The 20,637-nt window shown below is 39.0% G+C and overlaps 1 protein-coding gene across 1 annotated transcript in view; it reads right to left on the minus strand.

Moving 5' to 3' along the window:
- ccdc120a (coiled-coil domain containing 120a) overlaps positions 1-19,226 on the minus strand; it is a 61,262-nt gene extending 42,036 nt beyond the window's left edge. The window contains exon 1 of the mRNA XM_051904011.1: positions 19,021-19,226. The gene's annotated coding sequence lies outside the window, so the exon portion shown is untranslated. The remainder of the gene's footprint in view (positions 1-19,020) is intronic.
- Between the last annotated feature and the right edge of the window lie 1,411 nt (positions 19,227-20,637).

The raw sequence follows: 20,637 nt of genomic DNA on the forward strand, positions 1-20,637 counted from the left end.
GACTTGAGAGCAGAGCTTCAAACAGCATGCATTCCCCTCTTCGCTCCGCTTTGATTCCGAGCGGGAGGGGCTCGAGTTGCCAAGCAGAAAAATCCAAACAGCGTGTCCTCTCCTCACCCCCTCCACCACCCGCTGCTGCAGTGCCAACTTATCAAGCTCACATCTCTACAGTACATCACACATCATAATAGCACAGTATTAAGGCCCGTTCACACTAAGGACAATAACGATAAGAGTTTAAAAGAATAGCATCTAAATTTAAAAAAATAGCAGAATCCACACCACAACTTTGGCCCTGTCCCAAATGGCACACTTCATATGCACTTGCGGTCTTGTGGACTTACAATGGATGCCACGTGCACATGTCCGTTAAGTCCACAAGACCGTATAGTGCAGGGTTCCTCAAATCCAGCCCTGGAGGGCCACTGTCCTGCAGAGTTTAGCTCAAACCATGATCGAACACACTTACCATGGTACAATTTTCTGTTGGTATTTACAGACAATTTGCATGACCAGCATGAACATGAGCGCAATTTAGGTGGGGAACTTTTTCGCCGTCACGCTCACTGGAGCAGCGGTAATTGTGACTGAACCTTTGTAGGCCCTAGCTGTCCCAAATGGCACACTTCATATGCACTTACAGTCTTACAATTGCCGTCACGTACATGTCCAGAAGACTGGGTGTCCCGTTTGTCATTTGAAGCCCAAAGTATACTTCGGTCGTCCACATGCAGCCCAGTTTTTGAGATCGCGTGGACGGTACACGTACAGTGCATGTGTGAGTGACTTAAACGCTTTTTAAAGTCCCCCTGTGGAGAAAATCAAGTTTTTAATGTTGTTTATACAGTATGTCTATGTGGTGTTTTTAATATGCCTTAAGACAAACCTTTTGCAAGTTCATAATTTGCAAATTTATGTGCAAAATTATGTAAATTCGGTTTGAAATCGCTGGTGTTTCTGACATCACAAACTACCTTGTAACCAATCACATAAATGTCCCGGCAGGCTTTAGCATATCATTAACTATCAGTGTTGTCAAGTCTGTGGTTTTCCCGGGGAACTGGGCTACTTTAACACTGTTGCCACAGGTTGTTTTTCATGTTTGAAGCAACCCCAAATGAAACGTGATTGGGCTAGTTTTGAGTAGCAACTGGGCGGGCTTTGTTATGAAAACCTGGCAACCCTGTTAACTATGACCTATCTGAAGCAGGGAAGTCTCAAGAGGTTATCCCGGTATATTTTTCTGTTGATATGAAAAATCGAGTAGATTTAGCAATATAGCGGATGTATGATGTATATTACAATGTTATGATGAACTATATGCCTTTCTCTACTGATGTTCTAAGTCGTTCAAAGCGTTTCTAAGGAGGCTGATTTTTAGAAGACAGCTGTCTGACTCGCGAACGGGAACAAGGTTTGTGTTAACAACACATTATTAGTTGTGTGATAAGGTAGTCAAGCAAAAGGCTAATCATATAAATGACCGTTATGTGTCCGACATTGTTAAAAGCATTTTGCAGCGTTTACCTCAGTAAGTTGACCGAGTGGATCTCTGAGCTCATGCGAGTGAGTGGAGGCGGGGCTAATTAGCATATTCATGGACCCATGTATACTAAATGAGGCAAGGGTGTAGAGTTACATTCAAGCTATTTTAAGGCAAGAAGAATTTTTTTTCACAGGAAAAAAATGTTTAAATATGTAATTTTGGCGATCAGATATGAGTTTTAAGGGATAAAATTATTGACTACAGGGGGACTTTAAAACATGCGTTTTTCCGTGCTCACAACCAAAGAAGTATATTTTGAAAGGCTTGCTGGCTCAACTATGCGTGAGACGGTGCAGAACGCGGAAAACGAAGTGTACCCGGGCCTTTAGGGGTCCATTTGGAACAGGTTCGCAGAGCTTGCTTCACTGCTGGCTTGCCAAAAGTGCGCATCAAAGGCGCATGTCAGCCAGAAAGGGGGCACTCGTGAGCACCCTTCTGAAACATAAAATGGCAAATGGCCCTATACCAGGCTTCCTCAAATCATGTACATGTACCATGTGACCGCTGTACCACCTGACCTGACTGATGCAGATTCATATACGTGTCGATAGTGTTGCCATAAAAATGCATAATTCCCAGTCCATGGATTTTGTTTTAATTATATAAATTTAATAGATATATTCTCCTAACCAACCCCTAACCCTAAATATAACAATTGGTAACCCTCTTGAAATATTTAACCTAATTGTTTTCATTCATATGACCCATATCACCCATATTCTGGTTCTTCTCGTCTGAAGTGCATCCAGTAAAACTGTTCGCGCTACAAAGAATGTTCATGATTATTTTAATAATAAATTAAAGTAATATGAAAACAGAATATACTGTTTATTTAAAGTGGCAGACAACATAACCGCCATGCGCTCTGATAATAAACAGAACGTTATCATGTGTTGGTGTGCACGCAAATATAGCCAGTTATTGTTACAGTTATCATTCTTGGTCCTTTGGTCTAATGTTTGGAAACAACCAGCACAAGGCTTCACAAAGGTAAATGGTTATTGGGAGGTGTTTCAACAGGATCTGGCTTTCATGAGTCACCGCTGGACTATTAGAAGACGAGATGTTAGCTGTGTCATACGGCTCTTATGCACTTTGATGAGATGAAATGGCCAAACCCACGTGCTTTAATCCCAATCTACTTGTGTTTGTGTGCTTCAGAGAGGCTGAACAGCTGCGGCTCATGAGGGAAGCTGAGATAACCTCTGAAAAATAACCCAAACACTTCACCACTCTTTTAACATGTCAAGACCTGTAGCTCTCACAGTCTTCAGAAGAGCTCTGAGGGCATCAGCAGGGGGAACACATGCATGCAGCTAATATCAACAGCACTGGTGATTATATAAGAGCAAATAACTTAAGATACCAGTCGACAAATCCTAAGCCATCAAGCCAGACTAACAACAAATGCAATAAAAGGCTTGTTTTGCAGACCTTATGTAGCCCCGCCCCCTTTCAGCGCTCGTTGTCTTTTGACTTCCGGTTTGTATTTCCACAGCGATCTTACGTATTTATGAACGAACTGCTTGTTTTAAAATCTTCCCGGTCTACTGACATTTGTTAATACATCTGCTTTAAACGTTACAATGCTCATGATAACTTTTTTTTAAACTCTATAATAAGTAAATCCACTTCACCATCTAATAATTCTTTGACAGCGATGCCATAGAAATATACACGGCTACCGCAAAAACGGAAGTTCAAAGACAAAATGGCTGCGTGAACGTTTCTCTGGCGTATAAGCAAATATATATATATATATATATATATATACACACACAGGTGCTGGTCATATAATTAGAATATCATCAAAAAGTTGATTTATTTCACTAATTCCATTCAAAAAGTGAAACTTGTACATTATATTCATTCATTACACACAGACTGATATATTTCAAATGTTTATTTCTTTTCATTTTGATGATTATAACTGACAACTAAGGAAAATCCCAAATTCAGTATCTCAGAAAATTAGAATATTACTTAAGACCAATACAAAGAAAGGATTTTTAGAAATCTTGGCCAACTGAAAAGTATGAACATGAAAAGTATGAGCATGTACAGCACTCAATACTTAGTTGGGGCTCCTTTTGCCTGAATTACTGCAGCAATGCGGCGTGGCATGGAGTCGATCATTCTGCACTGCTCAGGTGTTATAAGAGCCCAGGTTGCTCTGATAGTGGCCTTCAGCTCTTCTGCATTGTTGGGTCTGGCATATCGCATCTTCCTCTTCACAATACCCTATAGATTTTCTATGGGGTTAAGGTCAGGCGAGTTTGCTGGTCAGTTAAGAACAGGGATACCATGGTCCTTAAACCAGGTACTGGTAGCTTTGGCACTGTGTGCAGGTGCCAAGTCCTGTTGGAAAATGAAATCTGCATCTCCATAAAGTTGGTCAGCAGCAGGAAGTATGAAGTACTCTCAAACTTTCTGGTATACGGCTGCGTTGACCTTGGACCTCAGAAAACACAGAGGACCAACACCAGCAGATGACATGGCACCCCAAACCATCACTGACTGTGGAAACTTTACACTGGACCTCAAGCAACGTGGATTGTGTGCCTCTCCTCTCTTCCTCCAGACTCTGGGACCCTGATTTCCAAAGGAAATGCAAAATTTACTTTCATCAGAGAACATAACTTTGGACCACTCAGCAGCAGTCCAGTCCTTTTTGTCTTTAGCCCAGGCGAGACGCTTCTGACGCTGTCTGTTGTTCAAGAGTGGCTTGACACAAGGAATGTGACAGCTGAAACCCATGTCTTGCATACGTCTGTGTGTAGTGGTTCTTGAAGCACTGACTCCAGCTGCAGTCCACTCTTTGTGAATCTTCCCCACATTTTTGAATGGGTTTTGTTTCACAATCTGCGGTTATCCCTATTGCGTGTACACTTTTTATACCACATCTTTTCCATCCCTTCACCTCTCTATTAATGTGCTTGGACACAGAGCTCTGTGAACAGCCAGCCTCTTTTGCAATGACCTTTTGTGTCTTGCCCTCCTTATGCAAGGTGTCAATGGTTGTCTTTTGGACAACTGTCAAGTCAGCAGTCTTCCCCATGATTGTGTAGCCTACAGAACTAGACGGAGAGACCATTTAAAGGCCTTTGCAGGTGTTTTGAGTTAATTAGCTGATTAGAGTGTGGCACCAGGTGTCTTCAATATTGAACCTTTTCACAATATTCTAATTTTCTGAGATACTGAATTTGGGATTTTCCTTAGTTGTCAGTTATAATCATCAAAATTAAAAGTAATAAACATTTGAAATATATCAGTCTGTGTGTAATGAATGAATATAATATACAAGTTTCACTTTTTGAATGGAATTAGTGAAATAAATCAACTTTTTGATGATATTCTAATTATATGACCAGCACCTGTATATATATATATATATATATATATATATATATATATATTCTATAGTCTTTGGTATAAGGTCTATATCAGAAGAAATACCTTAGCAAGCATCAATAATAAAACCTTAGGTGTGTAGTTTGGTACCAAAGAGTGTATAAATGACACAATATTTTATGTAACTGAACGATTAGATATAAGATATAAGATGTGCTAATCACAATAGCAATATTGCCAGGTCATCTGTGACGCTTCATTCTGTATGTTGTTTGGATGTCACTGGAGTGTGTCCAGAACACAAGGTAGGACAGATTTCGATAATGGGGTGTAAAGCTTTCAACAGTGTGATGGATACATGGAATATTACGCCTGCCAAGATTGGACAGATTATAGTAGCCTATATATAAGCAACCTCCTGAAATACAGGCATAATAAACTACAGCCAAAGACAGAATGATGTGCTGCAGTGCAGTAAAAACTCAAGGTAGGTCACAGCACAGAAAATGGAGGGGAAAAGAAATTATGTGTATCATTTACTTAAAAATCCAGACATCAAAATATGAAAGATATAACAAAATAAAATATTAATATAAAAATATACAATTTATTATTTTATATATATGAATAAAATATTTAAAAATAATTTGACCAAAATCAAAACCCAAACAATAAAAGTAAGCTAAAATATAATATAATTGCACTAAGCATTGTAGTCTAGATCAGATAAACCTGAGCATATAAACCACATATCAATATATTGTATCTTCAGGCTGCTGCTGATTCTCACTCCTAATATTTGTGGTATAGACTATAACATATTTAAGATCTGGGAATATGCTAGTAAATCCAATTTATTGTTTTGTTGCACTGGAGATAAACTAAAAACGTTCAAAGTGCCCAGTCAAGTCAAATGTGTTTGTTTGTGTGCAAGTGCGCCGCCTGTGGCAAGGAGAAGAATTACAGCAACCTGACTGCAGCACTTCATCAAGGTGTGAACAGTCCTAAAATCAGAACATGCTCAGAAGGGCATTTTAAAAATAGATCACCACCTGTCTTCACGCTAAGACTAATTCACACAGCAACAACAAATCTCCACAGTCTACACTACACGTGCCAAGAGAAATTAATTGCTTATAATTAATCTTTTACAGCAACATGCTACAGCTAGAGAAAAGAATTCAATTAATTTGTCATAATAATTAAAAGTAAGTATGATTGTTATGCAGGAAAATTAGAGCAATTCACAGCAGAAATTCACAACAACAGACAGCTGTATAACATAAAAACATAAAAAATAATAACAAACAATTACAAAAAATATAATAATAAATATAATTAGAAATTAAAATTAGTATGCACACACACACACACACACACACACACACATATATATATATATCAAATTGCAAATTTATTTATTAAATATATCAAATGTATAAATATATATTAAATATATCAAATATATATATATATTTATATATATATATATATATATATATATATTATAAATTGCAAATATATTTATCAAATTGCAAATTTATTTGTAAAATATATCAAAATAAATATATATTTGATTTAAATATATACTAATATATATATATATATATATATATATATAAATACATATACTATAAATTGCAAATATTTTATTAAATATATGTCAAATATATATATATTTGATTTATATATATATATATATATATATATATTATAAATTGCAAATTTATTTATTAAATATATAAAATATAAATCTATATTTTATAGATGTATTATATATATATATATATATATATATATATATATATATTATAAATTGCAAATATTTAGCTTTAGCTAATAGTTAGGTGTAGTATCACAAAAATAACTTAAAAAATACATAACTAGTATACATAAATGAGTGCTTGTACTGTATCTATCTATCTATCTATCTATCTATGTATATACATACAGTACAATATATATTGCGCAGTCATTATAATAATATATAATTAAATGTATATATACTCAGGTAATTCACATACTGTATTATATCTAAATTACCTGAGTATTCAGGACTGAAAAGCTCATGTTTGCAAAAATGATTGAGTTCAAGCTCAGGTCACACAGCAGAATATAACACATAAGCCCTTTAACACATTCTGCAAATGGAGGATGCAAAGACAGGGTTGTCCAAGTCAGAGCGCGTGATGAACACATAACTGCATCTCTTTGTATCTGGAGGCCCAGGGATGCTTTGTTTTACACTTTCCATTTTCTGAGTGCTTTATAACTCTGCTCATTCCTTCTCTAGCAGGCAGCCTGTCCTTGACACCACTGCATCGCTTTTGTGAGGTTTTCTTGCCCCGCTACAGTCACACCCACCGTCCTGCTCCTGATCATTCACTGGTTGGCTGCGGAGGCTCCTCTTCGAGGCAGCCAACGGCAAGTTAGGAAACATCTTTAAAATGTGCATGCTGGAGTAGGTTTTAATGCCTTATAGCCATGCAGTCTCTCGCTCGCTCTGTCTGCCTCTCTAGGTGTTTGCTTTATAACATGACCTACATTTTTCTGCTCGAGTGAAGCCTAGAGATCCGTCACAGTTCGACATCACAGCGCCGCGACGCTCAGCGAGCTAAACTGCACAATGAGCAGGAGCAACACATTGAGCTGAGAGTGATCGGGAGTCCAAACCGCTGCATGGCAACAACGTGAAAAATCCCCTACTAAAAATAGTGGCATATCGCAGGCTGGCAGCTCTGACTGCGCAGCCAATAACCTTTCACCCCTGGGGTGCTGGCACAGGGAGGGCGGATCTGGGCCGTCACCGTCATGTTTGGGTGACTGACTCTCATCCAGATGTCTGCACTGAACCGACGGGGTCAAATTCATGTCCGCCATAGCAACGGGCCCTGAAAAAAATGCCAACCTTGCAAAGTGAATTTACTCAGGGAATGTGCTCGAATGTTTGAGGATGTCCGTTCACAAAAAGTTCACCTCCTTTTAGAGTTCGGACAGGTCACTTTAAATTCGCCTGAGCTGTCGTAGCCATTGGCCACACTGCCTTCCAAACTGTCTCCTCAATTTGCCTCACTCGGCTGATTTCTTTGAACACTGCCCTTCTTTCTATCCCATGAGGCTTTCAGGAGAGCTGCAGGAGTCAGTTTGTGTCCAACACGCCCATCAGTCAGAGGATTACTCTGGAGGGACTCTTGTTGTCCTTTAGGTGAAAAATAGATGAATTTAAAAGGAACGTAAACCATTTTGACCTGCACATTACATGCATGATACTGTGCATTACTCAATACTTAATTAAACATGAACTGTGATCTATCGTTCAAGCCATCCATCCATCCATTGTTCCATCCATCCAACCATCTATTGTTCCATCTATCTATCTATCTATCTATCTATCTATCTATCTATCTATCCATCCATCCATTGTTCCATCCATCCAACCATCTATTGTTCCATCTATCTATCTATCTATCTATCTATCTATCTATCTATCTATCTATCTATCTATCTATCTATCCATCTGTTGTTCTATCCATCCATCCATTGTTATCTATCTATCTATCTATCTATCTATCTATCTATCTATCCATCTGTCTATCTGTCTGTTGTTGTGCTATCTATCTATCTATCTACAGTATCTGACAGAAGTGAGTACACCCCTCACATTTTTGTAAATATTTTATTATATCTTTTCATGTGACAACACTGAAGAAATGACACTTTGCTACAATGTAAAGTAGTGAGTGTACAGCTTGTATAACAGTGTAAATTTGCTGTCCCCTCAAAATAACTCAACACACAGCCATTAATGTCTAAACCGCTGGCCACAAAAGTGAGTAAACCCCTAAGTGAAAATGTCCAAATTGGGCCTAATTAGCCATTTTCTCGCCCCGGTGTCATTTGACTCGTTAGTGTTACAAGATCTCAGGTGCGAATGGGGAGCAGGTGTGTTAAATTTGGTGTTATCACTCTCACTCTCTCATACTGGTCACTGGAAGTTCAACATGGCACCTCATGGCAAAGAACTCCCTGTGGATCTGAAAAAAAGAATTGTTGCTCTACATAAAGATGGCATAGACTATAAGAAGATTGCCAAGACCCTGAAACTGAGCTGCAGCACGGTGGCCAAGACCGTACAGCGGTTTAACAGGACAGGTTCCACTCAGAACAGGCCTCGCCATGGTCGACCAAAGAAGTTGAGTGAACGTGCTCAGCGTCGTATCCAGTGGTTGTGTTTGGAAAATAGACGTATGAGTGCTGCCAGCATTGCTGCAGAGGTTGAAGGGGTGGGGGGGTCAGTCTGTCAGTGCTCAGACCATACGCCGCACACTGCATCAAATTGGTCTGCATGGCTATCGTCCCAGAATGAAGCCTCTTCTAAAGATGATGCACAAGAAAGCCCGCAAACAGTTTGCTGAAGACAAGCAGACTAAGGAACCATGTCCTGTGGTCTGATGAGACCAAGATAAACTTATTTGCTTCAGATGGTGTCAAGCGTGTGTGGCGACAACCAGGTGAGGAGTACAAAGACAAGTGTGTCTTGCCTACAGTCAAGCATGGTGGTGGGAGTGTCATGGTCTGGGGCTGCATGAGTGCTGCCAGCACTGGGGAGCTACAGTTCATTGAGGGAACCATGAATGCCAACATGTACTGTGACATACTGAAACAGAGCATGATCCTCTCCCTTTGGAGACTGGGCCGCAGGGCAGTATTCCAACATGATAAAGACCCCAAACACACCTCCAAGACGACCACTGCCTTGCTAAAGAAGCTGACCAGACCTAAACCCTATTGAGCATCTGTGGGGCATCCTCAAACGGAAGGTGGAGGAGCGCAAGGTCTCTAACATCCACCAGCTCCGTGATGTCGTCATGGAGGAGTGGAAGAGGACTCCAGTGGCAACCTGTGAAGCTCTGGTGAACTCCATGCCCAAGAGGGTTAAGGCGGTGCTGGAAGATAATGGTAGCCACACAAAATATTGACACTTTGGGCCCAATTTGGACATTTTCACTTAGGGGTGTACTCACTTTTGTGGTCGGCGGTTTAGACATTAATGGCTGTGTGTTGAGTTATTCTGAGGGGACAGCAGGAGCAACACATTGAAAGTGTCAAAAAGTGTCAAAGTGTCATTTCTTCAGTGTTGTCACATAAAAAGATATAATAAAATATGTAGAAAAATGTGAGGGGTCTACTCACTTCTGTGAGATACTGTATCTATTATATATATATATATATTATAATTAATTATATGTTAATTACCTGAATACCCTGCACTGAAATGCTCATGATATATATTTATATATAAATGTAATTATATAATGGCTGTGCATTCAGGTGTTCCACACTCATCTGTAGAGAAGTTCAGCAAGCTTTATCTAATGGAGGGGTGTAGAGTCACAGCTTCAAACCTCCAGTAACCTAAACAGACAGAGTTAAGTGGCAGGTTTTGAGGCACAGCACTGTCCTTCAGGAGTTAATGCGCTAGAGGACGTGGGAAAAACCTTTGAAAGCCACTAATCTTCTAAACTCTATACCACACACATCCATCAGCTGATCCCCTAAAACAGCACTTAGACAACAGAGCCTCCAGTGGGAGTTTTGTCTCTAGTATTTCACACCAGATTATTGACCGTGGAAAAAAACTGCTTCTCATATCATTAAAAGTAAACCTGCAGCCAAATATTAACTGAAACATTATTCTTAAAGTTGGGAACAAAGAAAGATTCAGGATGCATTGATCATAATTACCCAGAGGACAATTTCATTGCTCAAAGGTTGCTCTTTCATTGCTCAGGAGACTTCTTGTAGTTCTCAGTAACTCAGTTTCAAATGTTTCTCATAAACTTCCTTAGACACAATTGTAGACCTACAGTAATAGTACATAACTATAAAATAAATGTGGATAGAAATAGTTCAGAGATTTGGTCTTGAAATAATTTAATGATAAATATTTCAGACATTACTGAGATCTCCTAGAGTCTAGAGGAGATAACAGAGGTCTTTTTTCAGGAGAAAACTCTGATCTGACCTACAGGGAAATAATGTTTGCACTTATCAGCTAATAAGACTGAATATACATGCAAGTAAGTCAAGGCAAGTGATTTTACGCCAAATACACACCAACCTCATTAAAAATTAATCTCACAGCATTGATATTCATGTATGTTATCACAGTCTCTAAGAGGATACCATTTGTCCGTTTGAATCTGTTTGACTTATTTAGGAGGTGTGAAGGTCATCACGCCAGTTTAAAAGATTAGGATGATCACTTAATTTCAGCAAATATGTTTTAAATCTTTTGATTGGGATTTAGCTAGCCTACTGTAAATATTAACTTTATCTCTTGATCTCCACCGTGTTGCCATCATATTTAATTTGATGTGAATGAAAACAAGGCTGTTTTTTTTCTTCAAAGACATTTTTAACGTTTTGCTGGCTGAACAGTCAACATCAAACATACATAAGAGTAAAACCGTTTGAACAGACAGTACATCTACCTCTCGCAGCCTTGTTTGCATTCATTTTAAAGGGATAGTTCATCTGAAAATGGAAATTTTGTAATTATTTACTCATCCTCACGATATTCAGAACCTGTATGACTTTCTTTCTTGAACAAACCACTACATAAAAGATTTTTAAAGAACACTGGGTTTAAACAACACTGAACCATATTGACTTTCACTGTATGGACAACAACAACAACAAAACATATAACATTTACATACAAAACATATGTTATCTTCTTTTCAAAATAAATTTTGTAATGATGACAGAATTGTAATTTTTGGTGAACTATCTTGGTGAACTAACGCTTCACATAAACAAACAAACAAACAAACTGAAAATAAACTAATAAATAAAAAGGTAGAAGGCATATGTAAACTAAATAAATGGTAGAGTGAATAAAAAAAAAAACAGAAAATAAAAAGGTAGGACTTCCTTATATATATATATATATATATATATATATATTAGTGCTGTCAAATCGATGAATCATGATTAATCGCATCTAACATAAAAGTTTGTAAATATATAATATATGCGTGTGTGTGTATATATATATATATATATATATATATATATACACACACACACAGGTGCATCTCAATAAATTAGAATATCATGAAAAAGTTATTTTTTTTAATTCAAAAAGTAAAACTTAAATATATTCTAGATTTATTAGACATAAAGTAAAATATTTCCAGACTTTTTTGTTTTCATTTTGATGATTACCGCTTGCTGCTCATCAAAATTTAAAAAATCAGTACCTCAAATTATTAGAATATTTAATTTCAAGTTCTATTAAATTACCATTCTCAGGGTATAAATACTGGGTTTAGGTCAGTAATCCCAACAGCAGTCATGGGGAAGTCTGCTGACTTGACAAGACCCTCTACAATGAGGGTAAGCCACAGAGGGTCATTGCTAAAAGACCTGGCTGTTCGCAGAGTGCTGTGCCAAAGCACATTCATGGAAAGTTGACTGGAAGGAAAAAGTGTGGTAGGAAAAGGTGTACAAGTGAAAGGAATGACCGCAGGCTTGAGAAGATTGTCAGGCGAAGCCGATTTAAGAACTTAGGAGAGCTTCAAAAGGAGTGGACTGAAGCTGAAGTCAGTGCATCAAGAGCCACCACACACAGACGTCTTCAGGAAATGGGCTACAACTGTCACATTCCACGTACCAAGCCACTTCTGAACCAAAGACAACGTCAGAAGCGTCTTACCTGGGCTAAGGAGAAAAAGAACTGGACTGTTGCTCAATGGTCCAAAGTCCTCTTTTCAGATGAAAGTAAATTTTGCATTTCATTTGGAAATCAAGGTCCCAGAGTCTGGAGGAAGAGTGGAGAGGCACAGAAACCATGTTGCTTGAAGTCCAGTGTGAAGTTTCCATAGTCAGTGATGATCTGGGCTGCCATGTCATCTGCTGGTGTTGGTCCACTGTGTTTTCTGAAGTTCACAGTCAACGCAGCCATCTACCAGGAAATTTTGGAGCACTTCATGCTTCCTTCTGCTGACAAGCTTTATGGAGATCCTGATTTTATTTTCCAGCAGGATTTGGCACCTGCCCACACTGTCAAAGGTACCAAAAGCTGGTTCAATGACCATGGTGTTACCGTGCTTGATTGGCCAGCGAACTCGCCTGACCTGAACCCCATAGAGAATCTATGGGGTATTGTCAAGAGGAAGATGAGAGACACCAGACCCAACAATGCAGATGACCTGAAGGCCGCTATCAAAGCAACCTGGGCTTCCATTACACCTGAGCAGTGCCACAGGCTGATCGCCTCCATGCCACGCTGCATTGATGCAGTAATTCATGCAAAAGGAGGCCCAACCAAGTACTGAGTGCATAGAAATGAACATACTTTTCAGAAGCCTGACATTTCTGTATAAAATATCCTTTTCAGAAGCCTGACATTTCTGTTTAAAATAACCTTTTTTATTGATCTTATGAAGTATTCTAATTTATCGAGATAGTGAATTGGTGGGTTTTTGTTAAATGTGAGCCAAAATCATCACAATTAAAAGAACCAAAGACTTAAAGTGCTTCAGTCTGTGTGCATTGAATTTATTTAATACACAAGTTCCACAATTTGAGTTGAATTACTGAAATAAATTAACTTTTCCACGACATTCTAATTTATTGAGATGCACCTGTATATATATATTAGTGCTGTCAAATTGATTAATCGCGATTAATCGTATCTAATATAAAAGTTTGTCAATATATAATATGCGCGTGTGTGTATATATACGCCTGCCTTTATGTGCTCATGAACTTTAATGACATCTCATTCTTAATCCACAGGGTTTAATATGGAGTTGGCCCACCCTTTGCAGCTATAACAGACTCAGCTCTTCTGGGAAGGCTTTCCACAAGGTTTAGGAGTGTGTTTATGGGAATTTTTGACCATTCTTCTAGAAGTGCATTTGTGAGGTCAGACAGTGATGTTGGTGAGAAGGCCTGGCACTCAGTCTCTGCTGTAATTCATCCCAAAGGTATTCTATCGGGTTGAGGTCAGGACTTTGTGCACGCCAGTCAAGTTCCTCCACATCAAACTCACTCATCCATGTCTTTATGGACCTTGCTTTGTGCACAGGAAGGGGCCATCCCCAAACTGTTCCCCCAAATTTGGGAGCATGAAATTGTCCAAAATGTCTTGGTATGCTGAAGCATTAAGAGTTCCTTTCACTGGAACTAAGGGGCCAAGCCCAACCCCTGAAAAACAACCCCACATCATAATCCCCCCCTTCACCAAACTTTACACTTGGCATAATGCAGTCAGGCAAGTACCATTCTCCTGGCAACCACCAAACCCAGACTCATCCATCGGATTGCCGGACAGAGAAGCGTGATTCGTCACTCCAGAGAACACATCTCCACTGCTCTAGAGTCCAGTGGCGGCGTGCTTTACACCACTGCACCCGACGCTTTGCATTGCACTTGGTGATGTAAGGCTTGGATGCAGCTGCTCAGCCATGGAAACCCATTTCATGAGGCTCTCTACGCACTGTTCTTGAGCTAATCTGAAGGCCACACAAAGTTTGGAGGTCTGTAGCTATTGACAGAAAGTTGGCGACTTCTGCGCACTGTGCGCCTCAGCATGCGCTGACCCCGCTCTGTAATTTTGTTGCTGTTGTTCCCAATTGCATCCACTTTGTTATGACACCACTAACAGTTGACTGTGGAATATTTAGTAGTGAGGAAATTTCACGAATGGACTTAATGCACAGGTGCCAACCTATCACGGTACCACGCTTGAATGCCTAGGTGCTTGATTTTATACACCTGTGGCCATGGAAGTGATTGGAACACCTGAATTCAATGATTTGGAGGGTCCCAATACTTTTGGCAGTATAGTTATATATATATATATATATATATATATATACACATACATACACATATTTACAAACTTTTATGTAAGATGCGTAGACACGATTAATCACAATTAATCGATTTGACAGCACTCATATATTGGAAGAAGGCTTATTTAAATAACTGAATGAATGAATGAATGAATGAATGAATTAAATCCACCATGACCATGTTGTGAACTTTATCACAAAGATTTGCGAGTTTTCATCATTTTCTTTTTTAAAACAACATCTTCCATCACATGAACAACTGGAATTATGAATAGGAAAGCAATTCTCATCCATCTCTAACCAATAATTTACTTTCTGTATGAGGTTTCCTGGATCAGCGTGACCTGTTTTCATACTGTCCGATTCCCTGTAGAGCTGGTTCAGATTACCATACCTCTCTCTCTTTTTCTCTCTCTCTCACGCACACAGGAGACTAAAGGTGTATTTATTGTTCTTCGGAAAGTATGGCAAATATTTGTGTAATTCGCTTCATAACCTTTGTGGGGTTTATGTGTTCTTTTCTTTTCAGATCCAGATCGCTCATAAGCCTTCATATTTCAATAACAGCGCAGCAGCACAGCGTGAGTCTCAGCAGAATGAATTCCAGCACTCCTTCTGTGCCGACGCAGTCCAACCCTCCAGGGCACGAGCATCCTTCTGACATGAGAGTGATTACAAACTCATTAAACTGAGCCGAGAGCGAGAGACGCAGACCGAGTGTTGACCCAGCTCTGTCACTGACACCCTGGCACTGACACTGCCGAAGCCACTGCGCGCCCTTATCTCCAACAAACCTCTTGAGCTGGTGAACGTTACGCATCTCTCGTGGCTCCACTCTGGCTGTGGGGTAAAGTCCTTGCACACGCCCTTGTAGTTAGTGCTAGGCTACACATCTTTGCTTTAAGAAACTCTTTATTATGCACAAAGCAACCCACATTCTTTCCTATAGCACATCCTGGCCCGTGTGTTGGCTGGGAAAGGGATGAGACGGGGATAGAGGCGACTTTGATTTAGACGGAGTTGAAAATATTCCGAGCCTCCAGTGGTACGGGCTGCTCTGCTCTGAATGTCTAATTAGACAATGTGAGGTTAAAGACTGCTCCAATTATACTCCACACACAAACTCTTTCTCTCCTCACCTCTGATCTCTACTTTTAACTTTTTTTATCTGTCTATATCCCCTTTTTTCTGTTTCTTTTATATATACTTTAAGGCAAGCATCAATATTCCTGACCTGTTGCTCTTCGCAAAAACGTAGATTGGTCTAATTTGATACAGAAAAGTTTGACTGATTATCCCTAACTAAGTACTAGTTGGTCATAGTTCTAAAGACACAGTCTCAACATAATGGCTATGTTTATGCAACTGGCCCCAGAACATCCTAACAACCACCTAGCAACCACACAGAACACTCTAGCAACTGCATAGCAACACCCTGGCAACAGACCAGAACATGTTAGCATTAAGCCTGAGAGATTTGCATGGGCAAGCATCAACTACTTTTTCAAAGATGTGAATAAAATAAAGATTATTGGAGTATAATTTACAAAAAAATACTATTTCATTGTTTCTACTTCATGTTTAATTCAATGTTTTACTTTGTAATTATTTGTGAAATTTACTAACAATTTCTGAGTGAAAATTTTTTCAAAATAAATCCTACACCAATTTTTTTTCAGTGCACTGGGAATCGTACCAGAACACCCTAGCAACCACCTGGGGCACTATTAATGGCATGGCAACACCCTGGCAACCACCCAGAATACTATCAATGGCATGGCAACACCCTAGCAACCATTTAGAACACTATCAATGGCATGGCAACACCCTGGCAACCACCCAGAATACTATCAATGGCATGGCAACACCCTAGCAACCATTTAGAACACTATCAATGGCATGGCAACACCCTGGCAACCACCCAGAACACTATCAATGGCATGGCAACACCCTGGGAACCACCTAGAACACTATCAATGGCATGGCAACACTGTAACTACCCAGAACACTATCAATGGCATAGCAATACCCTGGTGCAGCCACCCAGAATACTATCAATGGCATGGCAACACCCTAGCAACCACTCAGAACACTATCAATGGCATGGCAACACCCTGGCAACCACTCAGAACACTATCAATGGCATGGCAACACCCTGGGAACCACCTAGAACACTATCAATGACATGGCAACACCCTAGCAACCACTTAGAACACTATCAATGGCATGGCAACACCCTGGCAACCACCCAGAACACTATCAATGGCATGGCAACACTGCAACTACTCAGAACACTATCAATGGCATGGCAACACCCTGGCAACCACCCAGAACTCTCTATCAACACCCTGGCAACCACCCAGAACACTATCAATGGCATGGCAACACTGCAGCCACTTAGAACACTATCAATGGCATGGCAACACCCTGGCAACCACCCAGAACAAGTTAGCATTGCGCCTGAAAGATCTGCACAGGCAAGCATCAACTTTTTCTTAAGAGAATATAAGAATCTAGTCTATTCTTGTCCTCCTCCTATCCTCATCTGGCCTCTTACATCCCATATTTCCTAATATAAATGCCCCATTTTTGCAAATCCACCTGTCCTTCAAAGTTCCCAGCATCCTCTGCTCTAGATTTTCTAATACATAGTAGCCAAACATACACCAATCCTAACATAAAACAGAGCAGCAGCTAAAAACGCAGAAGCGCAGGTTCCTCCAGACCACTGCCAGACCTCGCCCACGTATTTGGCCCACATAATGGGTTCGCCAACTGCACAAATCCACACACACCCTTTCATAAGGCCAGAAAGAGATAGATTAGTGGTGAACGCTCTTTTTAATATAGGTTAGCAGAATTATATTCAGGGAGACCTTTTCACCCTTACAGCGGCATAACCCAGTTTGCACATTCAGAGCTGCTCTTTCTCTCCCGTTCAGCATAATCCTGTGATTACACTTATGATCTGTAAAGAGGATAATGGGCTAAGATTTTGGCTCCTCAAGCTGAGAAGTGAGTCTTAACGTATTAGACGTTTAGTGATATTATTGCTTTCACATGACAGTGTTTTACAGATCTGAGAGAGAGAGACTTCAAATATTTATGTTATAGCAGCATGGAAGGCTGACTGTATCATAAAAGTGTAGAAAAATATCTAGAAGAAACATAAGGTCTAGTTGCATGTTTCATAAATAAATTTCAGTTTTTAGTTTCAGATTTCTGAAAACTTTTAACTGGGTTATCAATGATACAGAACATTTGAGCAAAACAGCCTCCAGACATTTTCACAAATACCTGCTTGCAAATGTGTACAAAATTAGTTGACTTTCAGTTTCAGTGGGTAACTTTAAATTCACAGATGGGAATTCAGCTTAAAATTATATTTCCAGGACCAAACAGTATATATATATATATATAACATTTCAATGTCTGGACTAATATGCTGGAGTCTCTCCAATATACATGTACACACATATTTTTATACTTATATATTTGTACTTCTCAAAAATGTATAGTACACCTACGACTGAATTTATATATAAGATAAAGTTATTAGCAGAAGTTTAATAACCAGGGTCTGAGGAAAATCAGTACAGTGTGCCGTAATAAACATTAACGCTGAAAAGTAAGTGCGGATGAAAATTGAACACGCCCAAGTCTCCGCACAGGAGAAACGAAACATTCCCACGCGTTTCCATGTCCAAATACTGCATACATTAAGTTACACTTTCACTCTATTACACTAACATAATAAGCAAACACAACTACGACGGATTATCACAACAATTAACGCGCTGAGGTGCATGTGTGACCCGATTAATGTACCTGATCCTGCGCGTGAATCTGGGGCGAGGACACTTACATCTCCAAACACTGTCAACAACCGCACTGAGATCTTTGGTAAGATCTTATACAACATTATAAGAATGCTTAAAAATAAATATTGATATATATAAAAAAAGAACAGCAACAAAATAGAAGAAATGTCAATTAGCATCAGTGTGTGTACACAGAATAAAAATGTTTAGTCGTTCACAAATTCAGACCCCCGAAAAAACGCACGCAAAAATAATAAAGCTTTACATTTTTGCACACAGCACGTGTAAACAACAGCACACTGTCGTGGAATTCATTCTCAGATGTGTTTGTTTTGCACTGCAGACCATGTGCTGCATGCAAACAGAGCATCTCCTCAATGCAACATCGGATCAATGTGAAGCACCTCACAATCACAACATCTGCACCGTTCAATACCTGAGAGGATGCTGGAGTCTCTCCCATCCACGTGCGTCCCTCTGCATCATCTCACGAGCGTCTCCTGAGCATCTTTAGTCCTTCATTGAGCTGCATGACTGTCTTCTGCTCACTGATTCCGAATCATCATCATCATCGCTTGTTCTTCAACACACACCCTGTGTTTACACAGCATCCCCCATCTGCAAGGGCTGTAGGTATTTTATCCTGCTTGATCTACACACAGCGACCAAACCAATCACATCTCAGCCACATTTAGTGGCTTGTGTCTGGTTTAACCCTTTCAGTGCCACAGTACTGAAACACTGGAACACAAATAGTGAATATCTACCTATCTGTTGTTCCATCCATCCATCCATCTAGCTATCTATAAAAATATATATGTAATATTTATAACAAACATTTATATATATATATATATATATATATATATATATATATATATATATATATATATATATATATAAAAAAAATATATATATATATATATATATATATATATAAAGTCCAGTACTAATACTAATATGGAAAACTGACATGCCAAACAAACAAACAAACAAATAAAATAAACTAAAAATTCATCAGCTGTGCTATTAATACTGTGATTGATGCCTGAACACTGACCCTTCGCTGGCACCTCAAGGGTTAAACCGCAGCTGTAATCCGTAAAGCCTGGTTGGAGATTATGAATCGGTGGATAAATCACAGCTTCCCATTCAATTCCACTGTTTGAGTTTGATTTGTTAATGGTTTCCATCTTCAATACAGGCCTGATATCATGCAAAAAAAAAAAACAACAAAAAATCAAAAACTGTTGCAGTCTTAACCCTTGTGCGGTCTTCGTTTGGGGTGTACACTCAGGGTCTTTGGGGTCTCCAAATGTAATTTTACTCTGTTTATTAATGTTTTTACTCCACATTTGTGCAGTTTTGGAAGATTTGTCATATTTTTTAAATTTATATAAATAAATTAAAAAATATTTTTAAAATAGGTTTTTATACAAAAACAGCTTTTTATGTAAAATTCACTTTATAAAAGACCCACATTTCTAACTTTCATTCATGGGGATAACATGGATAATTTGACATGGTTTAGTGTAAGATTAATAATGTTGATTTTGAGGATGAATTTATTAACCCTACAAGGGTTAATAATGCAAACTGTGCAAGTAAAAGAACATTAAAATATCATAATGGTACAATGACAAAATGAAGGGGCCTCTTTTAATGTGCAGTTTAAGGTTTGTATATGATTTTGTATAGGCTATATATTTTCTTTTATTCTTTGCAATTCCTATAGATCAACTGAAAGCACAATACAAGCTAAACTTAGTGATGCTAAGATGGATATGAATATCAGACTGTGACTAAATGTGAAAGCCAGATATCAGACGGAAGGCCACTGGGGTCACTTTCCTGGCACTTCCGTATGGAAACAAAGCAGCTCATTCAGGATCAACCCACAAAACCATGAATGAGTCTCTCTCTCTCTCTCTCTCTCTTCACTCGCTGCTTAACCCATAGGAACTGACTGCAGGTGTCTCCGAGCAAACATAGAAACATAGGTACATTTTGCCATTCGTAGTAGAGACTGTCTGTTACTCAAGAAAGCAGTAAA

This window comes from Ctenopharyngodon idella, chromosome 8, assembly GCF_019924925.1.
Source record: "Ctenopharyngodon idella isolate HZGC_01 chromosome 8, HZGC01, whole genome shotgun sequence".
NCBI classification, from domain to species: Eukaryota; Metazoa; Chordata; class Actinopteri; order Cypriniformes; family Xenocyprididae; genus Ctenopharyngodon; species Ctenopharyngodon idella.